Raw genomic sequence first — 17,255 nt, 5'->3', positions numbered from 1 at the left:
TACTTTCCCTCTTATCTTTGCACATACATATTAAGCCGCTGAGATTATCAGTTTTATTGTAAGGAAAGGAAAACACACAGTATCTTTTCCTTGATAGAATCCTTGTCGAGGGCAATTCAAGGAGGGGGGAAAGAGAGTCAAAGCTAATAGGGCATAAATATTTGAATCAGTTGTAATATTTGAGCTGGTTGAAACTCAAAAATATTGACTTTGCTGGGAATTCAGAGGATGGTTTCTGGCTTTTAAAGGCCAGACATCAACCCTCCGCTCAGAATATTCAAGCGGCAGCAGCAAGTCAACAATTTCCCGAACAACACATACAAGCTTTTCTGTTTGCTTTCATGTTCCGACATCAATAATTCAGATTCCTGGAACTTGTCAGACGCCCGGAGCGTGCACGAGTGCGCCAGTGCCGTTCACACCTTCGGAGATGAGGGGAGGGAGGCGCCGCCCTGAAATATTTAATGCGCTCCTCCTTTTGTTGCCCGTGTCAGAGTTATAGGAAAGGACAAGGAGCCTTCGCCGGACTTCCCGAGAAGTCGTGACTAAGCTGGAAGAAGCAGCGGAGGAAGACAAACGCTCCCTCCCACCTCCGTAACCCGCTGTTCAGCCGAAAGGTACACAGTGTGAATAAGTCTTAAAATGGATTATACACAGTGGACCTGGGAGCGGTTAAAGTTTGAGTGGGAAAACAAAATTATGTACTTTCTTTGATCTGAGGCACATTTAGCAGGAGAAAACGGATGTGTCACCCAAAATGTATTTTCACATTACGGCTGGTTGCCGCTCGCTTGCATGATCAAGCGGCCACTTCAAAGGGAGTACAGAGGGCCGGCGAAAGCCTTTTTTTTCCCCTGTTGGTTGCAATTTTATGGTCCAGAGCTGTGACGTTGGACATCATCCTAATTTCAGTGAGAAAATTAACCCTTAGCATCACATCACTTGTGGTTATGTGAAGTGATGTGTGACAAAATAGTTTGTCTTCCTTCCTTCCTTTCTCCCCTTCCTCCCTCTCCTCGCTCTTGATCAGTGGAGCAGGAAATAGATCCCACGGAAGCAGTGATGTAACCCAGTTATCTAATAGCCAATTGAAAGCCGTCCAATTTACATCAAGCGCAGCTCGATGTAAATGACCTTCTTAACGGCGCCCCCCCCCGCCGCCGTCCGAACATCCTGTCGGCGACCAGCTTTGCACTTCGCCGCGTCACATCGATATGGCTCGCCACGCGAACATGTCTGGGGAGGCGACACGCCCGCCCGTGCGTGCACGCGCGGCTCCGACCGCTCAGGCCGAGGGTTGTGACAAGGTGTCGGGACAGCGCTGCGTGGCCAGTGGCTGTCGCGTCCTCAGGGGGGAAGGCCGGGGAAAACGCTGCCACCGACTTTATGTGTGTGTGTGTGTGCACATGCCTGTCCTGAACTTGTGTCACTTTTTCGCAACAGTGAGAGACAGTGGCTTGAGGACCATTAGTGATATAACCCATGGCAGCCATGTAACAACACAAGGTCATTATATTCAAAATGCAGGCTTAATGATAGCTGGATGTACAGTAGAAGTGAGGATTGCCGGATAGTAATGAGCTCTTTTAGAGTTATTCCACCACTGCTGGAGCTTTCCTCCCCCCCCCCTCTCTTCCTCTCCGAAAGCCAGAGCTCCTGCGTCATTAGCGGTTCGGCTCCAATGATAGTTCAATGCAGTTCACTCTGATAATTTTGATTTAGATGAAAGCGGCACACTGACAGAGGGCTCTTTTCTTCTTCTTCTTCTTCTTCTTTTGCAGGTCTTCTATGTGCGGCTTCAAAAGGGAAAGAGAGGAAAAGGGAGTGAACCTCTCAGAGGTACCTCTGCTGTCCCATGGAAAAAAAAAAAAAGAAGAAAGAAAGCGGAGTTGATTTCCCAGATGAAGTTGTGTATTTTGACAGTTTACATTGCACCATCAGTGTTTGGGCTTTGCTGAAGCACCGGGAATTTTCCTCCTCCATATGCTTGATGCTCGCAGCTGTCGGTGAGGGAAGTGAAAGCTGCAAGGAGTGTGGACGCGAACACTTTAATGGAAGATGTCAGTTAGTGACAGGCTGGCAATGCAAGTGCGTGATTGGCAGGAACGTTTCTACTCATGATCCCACAAGCTGGATGTTCAAGAGCGCGCAAAGAGTCTCGTCCATTTCTTTGTGCAGTGTTTTGTTTATGCCTGCAGAACATAAATGAACTATGCAAGCTCATAGGAACGCCATAAGTGCATTTTGCCGCACAGTGGATTCAGTAAACAGTGGGCCTAATGAAAGCTGCTCTTTAAATAAGATGCACATGAACTCTGTGTGTCGGCCCTGATCGCCCACATGCATCCCTTCTCCCCCCCGAGGGCGTGTTACTCCCAGCCCCGCGCTGCACAGCAGATTGTGTGAATCACATGGAGTCCACACAATTCCCACTTTATTTCTGCCGCCACCGCCGCTGAGCTTGCTTGAAAAACCCTGGCTGGGAAGTGACACATCATGGCCGGATTCCTCCCACCGGTCCGCGGCGCACCGGCCTATTGCACGCACATCCGGCGTCCACATCCTAAACCTCGTGTGTCAAGCTCCAGGATTTTGAACACGTCACATGTAACTTTTTTGGACAGCACTGTGAAGTCTAATTTTTCTGCCTAATAAATAATATTTTCATGGTTTTGACATCTGAGCTGCTTTTAGCAGTTTGGCACAAACAACAAAGCCAGGCGGCATTCAGCATGAAAAGAGTGGAACAAATACTTTTATTAGCAGCAGTTTTACCGCCCCCAAATCTCTAAAATTACATAAAAATACAATGCTTTGATACAGTATACATATCCACGAGCTACTAAAGCCTCTAAACACAGCTTTGGAAATGAAAATAGTGTGTTTTACACTGAACCAGAACCTGAAAACCTGTTAAGGCAGCTGGCAAGTGGCCTCTCGCCATCAAAGCAGATGGGAAACCACTGAACATTATCTGTGAGGGCTGATCAATACCTACGATTAAACGTTTGCTTTAGCTGAGGCTGAGTTCTCAGGCTCCCGGATCTCATTCTGTGCTTCAGGATAAAGCAAAATTACCTTTTCAGCAGGGTTTCTGCCGATTTCTGCTGATTTTATTGTTTGTGTCCATTGCAGGCTGCCATACTTCACTGCGATGAGGCAATATGTGTACAAATGGCTGAGTAATAATTGTACTAGTCACTAAGAAGGATTAATACAAGTAAAAATAAAAAAGCAAATTTTTGCTAAAAATACTGTGACTTTCTCATACTATTATATAAGTATATTATGATATTGTCCCTTTTCTCTCAATATTTAGCCTTTTTCTTGTAAAATTACTTTGTTCCTGAAGTAGCAGGATTTTTTTTCCCCTCAAAAAATACATTTTTTCCATTAAATATTATTTTTCCTACAATAATGTGACTTTTTCCAAATAACACCAAAAAGTCCTCATAAAGCTATTTAGTAAGTCATTCTTTTTTTGACTTTCACTTACTTGCACAATAAAATTTTCAACTTTATTGCAAAAAAAATTCAATTAAAATAACTAAAATATTACACACTTCTTTCTGTAATATTTTGATTTCATTGTTGAAAACAATGTTTTTTACTTTACTACAGTGTGAATACAGCAACATATCTGCAAAGCAAGACAAGACAAACATCAGAACTTCATGACCTGAAACAGTAACCCGCGAGGACAAAGCCGGTGATGCACAATGAGGATATTTCAGCCATTTCCTGCCTGGAATGCGCCCCTGAGCTCCTGAGCGGTCGCCTGATCAAACGGGAAGAATGAGGAGAACAGATCTCACGTTGAGCCTTGATATCAGCACATTGTGTTCGAGTCAAAAGTTCCCCCCAGGGGAGCCATTGAGGGGGAAATTGTGCCCTTAAAGAAACCTCGCTGGGTGTTTTAGATAAATCTGGAGAATGACACTAATCTCCTCAGAGGGGCCGTGGCACGTCCTGGACAGCGAGCCTCCTCATTCGCGAGTGGTTCTTCAGCACCTGCATGAGCTCTTGATTTAAATGGTAATCGCCAGCTCGCTACCTCTCTCCTCGCTTTAGTTGACTCTTTGACGACTTAATCAGGCAGCGAGGGGTTCCCATCAATACACGTGGCCTCATTTTCATTTAAAAAACTGGGTTCTTCCGAATTGTTAGCCTGTGACTGCGGGACAGGGCATCTCTAAGGCACAAAGAGTCGAATTAAGAAAAAGAAAAATCAATCATTAAGACTGTAGGCTTAAAGGACTTTTCTCTCCCATACATCGAGGCTTGTTTACTTCCCTTCAGAAGAAGCCACTTGCTGCCACTCAATTCTGTGCTTGAAACAACTTGGAAATTGCCATAGCACCAGCAAGGTAATCCATCACAGTGAACACGGAGCCTTAATTTGGTTTTGTCAGACTTTGTTTAATCGTTATTTCATTGTGCCACAGTTGAGTGTCTTCATATCAGTGCCGCATTACGCTGCACTCTGCTTACTGCCAATCACCGCGCACCGACGGGAAGGCGTTGCACTGTATGAACGAGAATCTCTGCCACCTTTCAGACTTCATCACGTGCATGTTTGTGCATTCAGGGTCTGTTTGAAGCAGCACTTCATTTAAACTTTACAAATCTGAAGCATTATTGACAACAATGTGTTCACCTTAAAGATGCTTGCTCACACTGTGATGGAAATGATTACATTTGGCACAATATGATTGGGAGCAAATTCGCATTTCCGATTGGTCGAGGTTGCGCCGCGCTGGCATTTCCGCTGACATTTGTGAGTGCGCCAGCGCCAATCAATATTTTTTGTTCATGCACGTCCACTTAGTTTGTCACCATTGATTTGCACTCAATTGCTTGTTGTAGCCAGTTACCTCGGAGCACTGTGTGGGATGATGACCTCCCCAAATGATACCTGCTGCAGTTCATCATAAAAATCCATATGGGCAACTTGCTGCAAAAGTGCATTTCAGTAACCAGCCGACAGGAATAATGAAGTTTATTTTGGCCAAGTCATGCGAACAGAGCAGCGGCTTCAGTGCCACGATGAGAGCTCATCGTCTTGTGGAAACAGTGCACTGCTTCATGTTTCCTTTGCACGTTCAGACATGTTCCGGCTGAGTTCACACGCAGCCGGTTAACATGATGAAAACAATAATTAATGTATAGGTTTGCATGAGATAGGCATGTTTTTGCTCACTTTGAACACTGCTGTGAAGATGAGGATTGATTTGAAATACATATCATGTCATGTCATCTTCTGCTGGTCTTCGGTGCATTTAAACACCGGATGGATGGACGTGAAGATGAGGTCAAATCCATGACACAATACACATAAAGCCTTGTGCTGAAGCTGTTAAGAGCACCCAGTGGGCCCGTTTACACACATTATCAGGAAGCGTAATTAAAAATTAAAAATAGACAGTGACGCCAGTGGCTGAGCTGTTGCGTAAGCCCGCGTGAAGCCAGTTTAGACACATTTGTTGATTAAAATAACAGCGCTTCTGTTCAAACAGGTGACAGCCGAAGAGGGTGGCTGAGTCGTGAAATAACCGCCGACTCAGAGGCTGAATATTCGGGTCCCCGCTCAGGACACCGTGGCTCACACACTTTGCAATCACATTAAATCTTTCATTTCACGTCTTGGCACTGAACGGCGAAGCTCTTAATTGTATATTACGTTGCACCTGGCATCCATCTCTCCTCCTCTCTGTTCCTGAATATGTATTGCATGCGCGGCGAGGAAACCTGAAAACAACAATATTTCATTCATTTATCTGTAATTGACACTTGACATTTTCATGCACCGGCGGCAAGTTTTGTAGTCCTTGAAAGGCAAACCTGAGCATCACTTTAAAAAAAAAAGGCTCATATGTAGATCACGGCTTTCTGCAGAGGCCAAATAATATGACACCTCCTCTGCTGTTATTAAAGTAATCCTATGTGTAACCTTGCTGTGCCTCATTATCTTGACACAAAAGGGAATGGGGCTTGTCACTGCATTCCATATTTTATCCATGATTTAGCACGAAGATGCCCTGAAGTCACAGTGACTGATCCATACCTGTGGTATGTACATTGAACTTGAAATTAATGTAATCCACTGCGTGCTTTCGCGCTGAACTGTCCTTGAGAGCAACACGGTGACGAACAAGCTGCAGGAGTGCAGGAGCTTGTTTTCGCATGTTCTGAACTGCATTCGACGACAGCCTTTAAGGGTGAGCCTCTCTTCCCTCGAAGCCATTACCCGCAGACAACTTTTTTTTCCATGCAATAGTTTGGTCATTGGGATGTAATGCGGGCCGTTTTTATGAGCTCGTCCATCACCTTCGTCCCCAATCACACTGTTTAAAGAAGATTCATTTCAAGCTCGCTGCTTTCTTGAAGCCGTGCCAGTTCAAAACCTCTCACCGTTTCACCTAACTTTAGATTTAGCACGGACTTTTTGCTTGTAAGACAGTGAAGTTAACCTAATGTGTTGAGATGAATAGCATCCTCATTGCTAAGTGTACGCTGGCATGAAAGCTATTCAGTTTACAACAACAATAAGTAATTTTTGTGAGTCCTATTTCTGTGACCTAAAACAGAGAAAGGTAAAGCTTTCTGAGCAAATGGAATGCTAATGCTTTAGATGAATAGCATTCCCTTTCTGTTTACTAGCATTGCGGCTAATCATAGTAAGCTTTACCTTTATGTATTCAAAATAATACTCATAAAGAAAGATGGATGAGCTCTCCCGCTAGCATACACTCAGCAAGAGGAGCACTGTTTAGCACTGTATATTTGTTTATGCGAGCGACAGTTCCTTTGTCGTAGAAATAGCTTTACTTCTCTGTTAACGCTATTTATGTGAAAGATAATCCCCAAAAGTAAAGATGGATGAGATGACATTCTAACACATTCTAACATTCTTTTACTTTAGTTTTACTTTTGTGAAACAAAACTCACAGATGTAAAGCTTACCATGGCTAACACAATAGCTGCATGCTAGCATACATGTTGCAGTGCAAAAACTGTTTACATCCAGTTCTTGTTGAGATTGCTAGCATCACAGCTAATCAAGGTAAGCTTTACCTTTATTTTTTTCAAAATAATACTCATAAATAACATACACTTAGCGAAAGCACTACTGTTTAAATCTACCCTGCTCTGCATATTGCAATACTAGCATTCCTTTGCTATGTTTATGCTAGTAGCAATAGCCTTACTTCTCTTTTATTGTTTATTATGTCAAATGGAATCCCCCAAAAAGCTTACTTTGGCAAATTAATAGCTGTTATGCTAGCATTCATGTAGCCATGGAAGTGCTATTTACATCCAGAGAACATTCATTCATTTTGTATGAATTAATTAATGAATGACTTGCTTTTTTTTGGTGCGTGAAATAGGACTGCAAAACTACCCGGAGCATCACGTTCTTTCCTGACACTTGAACCACTTATTTTCCTACTTTTTTAGTGCACGAGGTCTCCCTTTAGGGTGAAGCCTCACCTGTGAAAAATTAACCCGGCAGACGTGGCTGACACCTTTCACATCACCCTTCCTTTGAAAAGAAGTTTGTTTCCACCCACAGCGTGCTGTCAGGCTCAACCAAAATGCCTGAAACGTAGCTTAGCGCGTGGTAATCTTCCTCTCCCCAACTTAGTTTGTGTGCCTTGTTGCTGTTTGTGATTCTGGATCACTGGACCCATTCGCTTAAATCCAGCAGCAAAGTCAACCTGTGCAATTCAGAAACACGTGACTCTTCCTTGGATGCGAGGCTCCTGTTTTTCGGAGGCGTGCGAGGCGAGCACATCCGGAAATGCATAATGCAGAGGGGCCGGAGCAGCATTAAATAAAAGTGAGACAGCGACAAAAGGTCAGCCTCTCGTTTGTGTCCTCAGGTTCCGGCACTCCTGCGACGCATGTTAAAAACAGCCGGATGCCCGGGTTTGTAATAAAAACAGCAAATCTGGGAGAAAGTGTTCTGAGAAAATCCAAAAAGTGCCCTGTGGGTTTAGAAGCACACACTCCAACAGTGATTGACAGCAAAGAGCTAAGAGGACATAGTTTGAATGCCTGACCGATTTCAGTGTCTTAACGCACAAAGGAAACAAGCTGGAGCCAAATAAGACGAACTGGAGAGACCTGGAGAACACAGAAGTGCTGCAGTCTCATCCGTATTATCTCCTTGAGGATTTGGGGACCTCTCTTGCAACACGAGCCCAGCGTATCAAAGAGATTCGATCTTTGGAGATTTACTCCTCTTGTCTAACTCTCAGAGAGCAATGTGTGCCGCATAATCAGATCGTGGTCAAGTGGGAAGAGGCTGCGGCTCATTTGTGTAGGTGCAGTGAGGTGGCTGAAAATATACCCGGAGGGCGATGGAGCAAGAGAAGCTCGGAGGCCACGGGACATACAGCGGCGCGTCGGCGCATTTAATGTCGTCTGTGTTTCGGGAGAAGGCCGGATGAGCCGGAGAGTGGCGGTGTGAGTGTGGAAAAAGAGATGGGAGAGGGTGACGGAGAGAGAGAGGGGCGGGATTGAGAGCGTGAAAGACGGGGAGAGGGAGGTGAGGAGAATCGGGGGAGAATCCGGCGCAGGGTGGAGGAAGAAGAGGCCAAACTCCAGGGGCTCGCCGCCTCCTTTCACCAAACTGACAGCAGGCTGGAGCTCCTGCTGAGAAGAAGTGTGTGTATCCAGTTACACAAATCCCCTTATGCTTGTGCACCTTTTGATATGTGTGTGTGTGTGTGGGACTCCTGCTGAAGAGTGTGACCTAGCTCACAGCGGATGTGACTGGAGCTGGAGCCCAGTAGAACCAGGGCGGATGACAATGCAGAGTCAAAAGCCTGAACAGTGTCATGTTCGCCCCTTGAACACATCATATATCCCTCTGGGAAAAAAAAAAACAACAACAAAAAAGAGCTCCAAGGGTTTCGGGCATGATTCACCATGTCAGTTGGACTCACATTTGTCAGTGTGTGCAGCATTTGAGGGGGTGGCGTGGGGGTGGGGTCGGGGGTCCTGGGGGTGTGGGTCCCATGCAATGTGTGCAAGGTTCACACGTGTCTGAGAGATCGCTTGTGGAGGCAGGAGTGCGGCGTTCTCACCGAATATCGATCGGCCGCGGTCAAGCTTAACTGAGAATGCATCATTCTGATGAGACACACTGATTCACGACCGCCTGGCAACGTGTGTGTGTGTGTGTGTGTGTGTGAATGCGGGCACGTAGGAGTGTGTGATGTTGTCATCAGGAACAAATTAGCCCGGGCTGCGAGATTTGCGGTGGGTGGTATTGAAAAAGCACATGCTGGCTTCAATAGGCATGAAAAGCCGGCTCAGGGGGGGCTCAACACACACATGCACACACAAATCTGCCTCCCCGTGCCCCCACTATATCCAGCCATGTGTACTGGGCCATGCATCAAGTTCTTGCAATCATTCCTCTCCAAGCTGGGGCCCGTGGTGTGTGAATGTGCATTGTGAGGTATGCAAATCTGCAGCATGCATGTGGGTCGAGCAGCAGACACCAAACCAGTGACCTTGCGCTGATTGTGTGGGCGTGTGGGTGCGCCCCCCCCCCCCCCCATCCTCAGCCACCGTTATTTACTGCGCCCTCCTGAACCGGCTGACATTTATTACAGGTGTAGGTACAACAATCACTGTACATAAAACTGTCCTTGATTACATCCCGAAACCCCCGCAGGGCTGACAATGAAACAGAAAAACATACAGTACAGAGCGTGTGTGTGTGTGTGTGTGTGTGTGTGTGTTCTTGTCAAACAAACCATCCAAATGGAACAACTTGCGCAGTCGTATTCTGTGTAGTTCTGCTTAAAACTACTGCTAATTAGGGTTTTTCTCCCCCCCGACTGGAACGTGGATTTTAAACCCACAGCAGGAATAAATATTTAATATGTCCCAGATCTTTGAAAAAAAAAAGGCTAAAAAAGAGGAAAAAAAAAAGTGCCTGTTCCGTGTGGAGAAATATGTGTGTGTGTTTAAATTTGCCTCCTCTCTCAACTCTCGCAGCGCAGGCCTATGGGTGAGGAATGACTTAATTGTCTTGACTTCTAACGTCAAGAATACAACAACAGGAACACACGAGGCCCAGAGCCAAGGATGCTCGGATGTTCTTGTTTGAATTTAAAAGTTTGCTGCAGTAAAAAAAAAAAAAGATGTATCTGGAATCCAGTGTAAATGCACGCTAGATTTGCACAAGATAGAGAGATACAGTGAGTGTGATCTGGGGATGCATTGATATTAACCTCGCAGGTAGACGTTTCGTACTTTAAAGGAATATCCCATAAATCGTCACTTCTTAATCGTCCGTCTTACAGCAGCGACAAATGTTTTTCTCCCGTTAAGTCCAATATTTTCCTTTTTCTTTGAGAGCAATCGGTTTTTCTTAAATCCGCAAGATTAAGGGCTGACTTTAATTCCAAATAAGAGGCTTCAAAACCCCCATGAGAGACTTGAGGGACTTAGCGATCTCACCAGGGGATGGTCCTAAGCCCCAAACGCACTGTGCAAGTGGGTCTCTAAGACTGAGAGCAGGGGCAGCTCCGTAAGTGGGGGGATGTGACCTGCGAGTCACACGTGATTCTGGTTTTAGATGCTGATTTGTGACACCAAAAACCTTTTCATAAAGGGGGCCAACACTTCAAGGCTTCCTTAAAGTCACCAAAACCAGTCGAGCACACAGTGTGGGGCTTTCTGTGCAGCTCCACTGATAATCAGATGAAGATCAGGTGTGGGTGATCCAGGTACTCAGAGAGGGGCGTGACACGGCCACAAACTAGGCAGCAGATTACTGATAGATTCAATGGATAATCATGACACGCAGCTACTGAACTCGTGTCGACCATTTTACAGTTAATTTAACACATTTATTTACTTTAATCCATTTACAATTGATGGTGTTTTTAAGAGGCTCCCCGCCCATAAAAAGAAGGCTTGTAAACCGAGTTTTATACGATAACACATAATGAATCAGAATCTAGAGTTTGAGGAGCTCATGACAAAACATAAAGCGGCGGACGTTTGGATTTACGAGTTTGGGAGCGACCCGACGCAGCCGATTAGCTTACTCGCGCCTCAGGCCGCCGTTCAAACAGAAGGATCAGTCAGGCAGATGTACAATACTGCTTTTTAGGGCGGCCAAATGTCAGCATGGTGGAAAGACTTGGTGGTGGTGGGGTGGGCTGTCTGTCTGTCTTGTCCAGACATGTATCACATTGGAGTTATTTCTGGTATTCTGTCAGATGTCTTTCTTTGGTTGAGAGACCCCATTGACATCCTTCTACATTTTATCGTAGCTTTATGATGGAACAACACTAATCTGTTGCTAATCTGCACGGCAGTTGAGACTCTGGTTGTCACTCATGACCCTGAAGGCTTTTTTTTTTTTCCATGCGTCGTACATGTCACAGTCGTGTCGCGTTTGCGGTCAGAGCGGTCGCTTCATTAAGCCTCCAAGCTGGAATACTGTCGGAATGGCGAAGTTCTCAGGAGTCCATGACTGAACGTGGAACTCACGGACATGAATTCATTATGATGGCCGGGCACAAACAGCTCAGGGCACCACGTTTAATCATACACTAACGCGCCGCACATGGCGGTTGCAGCACCGAGCCTTCACACCCGTCCTGTTTACTCGCCCAGAAACTCATTCGCTTTTTCGCCATTTTCTTTTTCCTTGCCGCGTTTCCCTTTTGATCCCTGCCTGCTCCTGCTGCACACCTCTGATCGCAAGTCTTCAAAGGAACAAAGGAGAAAAATCTCAATCTGTTTCCCTGCAGATACCTTGCATGAGGATTTTGGTAAAAGAAAAAGAAAAAAAAAAGCAACATTCTGGATATATTGTGATTAAAATAGGCGTCATGCTTGAATTTGCTTTTGCTTTGTGATGGCTCCTCTTCCCTCCCAGCGTCCGCACCAAGCAAAGAGGGAAAAGCCTGCATTTCAGTGCATCCAGAGATCATTTTGAGAGCAAAGGTTTAAAGTTCACTTCTCTAATTGATATGGCTTGGATGTGCAGCGCTCCTGGCGTGCAGAGGCAGAAAAAGTTAAAGAATGAGGCAAACAGAAAGAGAAGAAAACCGAATGAAACGGAGAAGAAATGGGCTTATATCTCGTCTTTTCTGCGCTTTGCATGGCAGCTCTTTGAGATGGAGGAACAAGATAGCTGGGATCCACTGCAGGGGCAGCACTGATGCTGGCGCACTAAGAAACGTTTAATTGCACCATCATTCAGTGCAGGAAGGAAGGGATGGCTCCAGCCATGAAAGCCACATCGGTGGTCCCATTCAGCGTTCCTTTTTCGCAATGGGTCATTAGCTTGTCATATTATTAGAAACACTTTGGGTACTTCTGCTGCGTGGTCACATAAGGAAGTCTCGAAAGCAGGGGAGCAAAAGTGCGACTTGTGACTCTCCGTCTTGGAGGGTGTTGCCCTCTCCTTCCCTGCCGCGGCCGACCCCGCTTCATGCACGACAAGCTGGGTTTCCAAGACGCAACAAAGGGAGGTCTCCTATGGGGCTTGCATACATGCTGGCATGCATGTTGCGTTTGCTTGAGTGGGCTTATCCTCGCTTGTAAAACTCAAATTATTGAATCCATAGAGAGGGAACAAGCCACTTAGGGCTCAGGTTCATTGAGCTTTCTTTCTTTCTTTCTTTTTCCGATGCTGCTGCAAAGGCAGGGCTTTTATTCATGAACAAGGTCAGGGTCGTACATGGACTCTCACATGGGTTACATCCGTGTCACTTGTAGCCCTTCATCTGAACCGTGCTCCTGGGGTAACGTAAAGCTGAACGCTTCCGCATCCATTCAGCTGAACCTTAATACAACAAGCATTTCATGTGTAAAATAGAGGCGCTCTCACACTGGAATTAAAAATGCATGCTATAATCGTAGAGAGATGTTGCGCAATCGGCTGCACAAACAGATGACGGGAGAATTCGGGCATATCTTTTTCCAGATTTGCCTCTGGGCGAAAGGAATGGAAGCGACGTGAGGTGATACTTCCTGCGGCGCAGTGTGGCGTGGACGCCATTGCTCAATGAGAACAGTTTCGGTTGTGCTGCTTCAGATATTTCAGAAGGTAAAGGTAAGACTTTCATGAAATAAAACCCAATTTATGAGATTATTTTTGGTGAACATTTTTTCTGCAACGATGCATTAAAATTAGTCGCAACCTCTCTGCATCGTCCACCATTTACGCGAGGGAACAGAATGCTGGATTCACAGGACACAATGTATATAATCCTGCGTTACAGTTCCTAATGCATGCCCAGAATTAATTACCGCTGCGAGATTAAATTAAAAGTCAAGTATCCAAACCCACTTTGGCTTTTATTGCGAAGCATTCAAAGGAAACGTGCTGTTTTTTAACTTGATCGTTCATCAAAAGTGTTTTCTTGGGCCGACCGAGCACATGATTTTGGAAAGGGAACATGTAATAGAATCTAAATATACAATAATCATCCTCAGCTGTCCCTTTGAAGTCCTCATGATGAGTCCTCATGATTTCCAACTCACAAATCCTGCTTCAGCTGACGACTTGGCATCCGGTGCGCCTTCAGTGCTGCACTGCTGTCCTGGTGTGAGGCCACATTTACCTCGCATGCGGCAAGAAACTAAGTTTCCGCCTCCATTCCAGCGTCTCAGCATCACGCAGGTCACGTCCGATCCCTTTGCACATTTGAATGGGTGCGTTTTCCGCTCAGCGTCGCACCTCCGCGCGTTCATAGCAACCAGAATAGGTGTATCCGGCCTCTCTTTGGCGGTGATCTGGGTTGTGTCATTTGAAAAAAAAAAAAAAAAAAGAAATACAAAAATGACGTCAAACCAATTCCTTCCTCTGCATCATCAGCAAGGATTTAATAAGGTTAATCAATTAAAGATAATGGCTTTTATTTGAATGTGCTGTACTTCATAAAAGACAAACTGTTCCCGAGTTGATTTAAGAGGAAAAAGGGGCCTTTTCGGTACAAATCAATACTATTCATAAAACGCAGAATGTTACAAACCATTTAATCCATCGGCTGGTTATGATCTCTGGGTATTACTCCACACCCATTGTTCCTGTGCTTTCCTGTGTGTGATGCCTGATTTAAGTGCTGCACACACTCCATTAAAGGGAGAAATCCTCCCTTAGATACTTCAGTCTTATAGATCATCAATCTGGGATGTTCAACACATTCCGGGAGCAATTTAGTGATGAAGTGCTGTAATTTACTTCTTTATTTGCCTCTCAGTCTCTCTCAGTATACCTTGTGGATTTGCAGTCCAGGCAGTGGCTTCCTGTATTACCCCAGAATGCCACAAAACATGCCAGCTGAGAGCTATGCATGAAGTGAAATGGAAACTCGCTCAAGGCTGCACTGCGTTGTGGTCTATTAAGGCTATAGGTGGTGGGGAGGATAATGTTTCTGCATCCGAACATCAGTGAAAAATGGCGGCATGAGAGTGCAGAGTGGCACAGCCGCTGCTCTGAAAACACCTCGGTGTCGTGCGATGTATGTGCAACAGACGAACAGACAAAACAGACCCAGAAAATTCCGAAATACATCGTCACAGGATGGTTTTAACGTTTGATTTGCGGCAGGATTTTTCCTTTCAGTTTTTTTTTTTTTTTATCCCCTATACCTGAGAGGCCGCTCTCAGAACAAAAGATTCAATGCGGCACATCCCATGACTCCATACTTCTGATGTTCAGATGCAAAATTGGGTCACCGGCTTGCTGTTTAAACTGTGTGCCAAGCGAACAACGGGATAGGGGTTCAGTGTCCATAGCTCCATAGCAAGCTGCTCTGCTTGGCAGCCGGCATCGTAAGATCGCCCCCGGGGTAAAAGCTCAGTGACAGACCACGGTTCAGTCAGGAAGCGGGGGTGTGCCGACGGACAAAGTCACCCCTCATAGTGGCGCTTCGCTCATGGTTGGGCCTTCTGAAGACACTACACAGCATGTGGACACTCGCTATGGATTAATGGCTCTTCAGTGCCTTGAATACATGCCCTTTGATTTAGATTTTTATACTCTCTGCTCCCTTTTTGTCCGCAGTCGTATTTTTGTCAAAGTGAGGAATTTAAGGAGGTATTTTGTGCCAGTGGAGTCTATTGAATGCATTAGAAACACCTTTGGCAGCCATTACATCATCAATTGATATTTTAATAGACGTAGCCGACTTTCTGTAGCGCTTTACAAAAACCTGTGCATTTCACGCACGTCTGCCCTCATTCATGTTGGGATAGGCTTCTAGCCCCCAGCATGGCCCTGAACAGAAAAAAAAATTAAAAAATGGTATAGAAAATGGACGGTTGGAAGGATTGATGGATGTGTATTTCATTCTAAATCACGTGATAGAGATGCCGAGCAGAGAATTCTAACGCACCTGAGGTCAGCTTCACCGCAGAGGGGTTGGCTGCGCTCTACCTACTACCCAAACTTTACAATGTATTAAAAGTCCACTGATTTTACAGTTGATGAAGTTCAGTTTACTTGTCTGAAGGAGTAAAGGAGCACTAATCTCATCTTCAGTTGCATTGTGGGACATTGACTGATATTAAAGATTGAAGTGTAGAATGCAAATCTTGACGTGCCGTTACCGAGCTGTGATTGGACAGTTGCTATCCAGAGGCCGGGCTTAGCAAATCCTGAACAATGATGTTAGAGCAGGCCAGTTTGGATGATTTAAAAAGATGCTGTGGGACAGAGCGCGAGAAACTCACACAAGCTGTGATATTGTGAGTGGTTCTTATGAATATGAATCACCGTAATAAAAAAAAAAGAAATGCATTAACGGCAGAAAGTGCTGCTGTAAATGCAAGATAACTAATTTTGTTAGCTTGGACCATGTATTTCCCCTTGTGTTCAATCAGGGTCTCGGAGAGCATCTTAGCACTTAGCATCAATCAGCTTGTGACACCTTTCTGTTGCATCAGGGGAGCAACAATGCATGCAAACACGTGTTAATGTAGGCCTGTCATCATTCTACAATCTACAACAATCATTCTACATGTGAGTACATTTTGTAGCTGCATGATTGGTCACAAATGTGTCTTAAATCAGTTAACACAGTCATAAAATGTATTTTTATTATTTTTTTAAAGCGGTCTTGCCAGTCTCTCAGCTTCATTCCCTGACCTTTAATATTTACATAACCCAGTTTCAGGTTGTGTGAGTTTGTTAGGTTAAGTAAATTAGCATTAGCATTAGCAATAGCGCTTGCAGTGTGTTCTTCTGCTCCAGTTTCAGAAGAAATTATTGCACTACATTTACTTAACTGTTATTGCTTTGCAGGCTATGATTTTACATGCAAAATATATGATAATCTTGTAAAATGTGGCGAATTGTTCTAGATTATTTCACCCGAAAGTTACCACTTAAGCAAAAGTAACAATACCACAATGAACTTATCCCTTTACAAGGCCGACATTCAAAAGATGTTGAACACTTCATCCACCCTTGAGGAACAGTAGCTCATTTCAATGTCAGACCGACATCTTTTCACCCCTTGCATATATATGCTGAACCCCTTTTGTCCTCCAGCAATTATATCCAACCCGATTGTTCTGCATTTCTGCCACTCGCTGTTCATTAAATGTCAGGAGGAATTACAGGCACAGGCAGAGGCGCAGCCTGAATAATGTAATCTGTGAGGCATTAATTGACTGCAGCTTACTACAAAGAACCTGCTGAAGCTCCTGGACGCAAAAGCGGGATCGATAATGTTGCCCAGAAGAGGTGTTCTGTTGTGGTGCTCTCAGATATGAATATTAATGACTTGCGGTTGGGGGATGTAACAGATAGACCATTTTATAAAATAATAACAGGGTGAGATGATATAGATTTTTCAGACCGCTCTTTGAAAGCATTCCCCTAATAAAGCTAATACATCATGTGCAGACAGTGGACACTCCAATGAGTCCACTTTACTGCCTGTATTAATGGAGGCAACACAAATACCATTACTGCAATAATATGCTGTGTTATTTAGCGGATCAAAAGCATTATTTGTGCATTCGCTGCCGTGTGCGAAGAGACCACACCGCGGAGTCTGCGGAGTCACATCTCAGCTCGCGAGACGGGCTTCGTGTCTGGCTGTGGTGCAAAACAAACATCAGCGGCATTCAGACTGAATTGTAAATAGTCACAGTTGGTTCCTGGTGTGTCGTCTGAGCTCAGGTCTGTGAGCTTATTTGACTGTGAATCCGGCCTGTGCGCATTGTTTGTGCGTGTGTAAACAATGCATTTCATGTTTATCTTT

The sequence above is a fragment of the Chelmon rostratus genome, chromosome 24 (assembly GCF_017976325.1).
Source record: "Chelmon rostratus isolate fCheRos1 chromosome 24, fCheRos1.pri, whole genome shotgun sequence".
In the NCBI taxonomy this organism is placed as follows: domain Eukaryota; kingdom Metazoa; phylum Chordata; class Actinopteri; order Chaetodontiformes; family Chaetodontidae; genus Chelmon; species Chelmon rostratus.
This window is presented reverse-complemented; position numbering follows the sequence as displayed.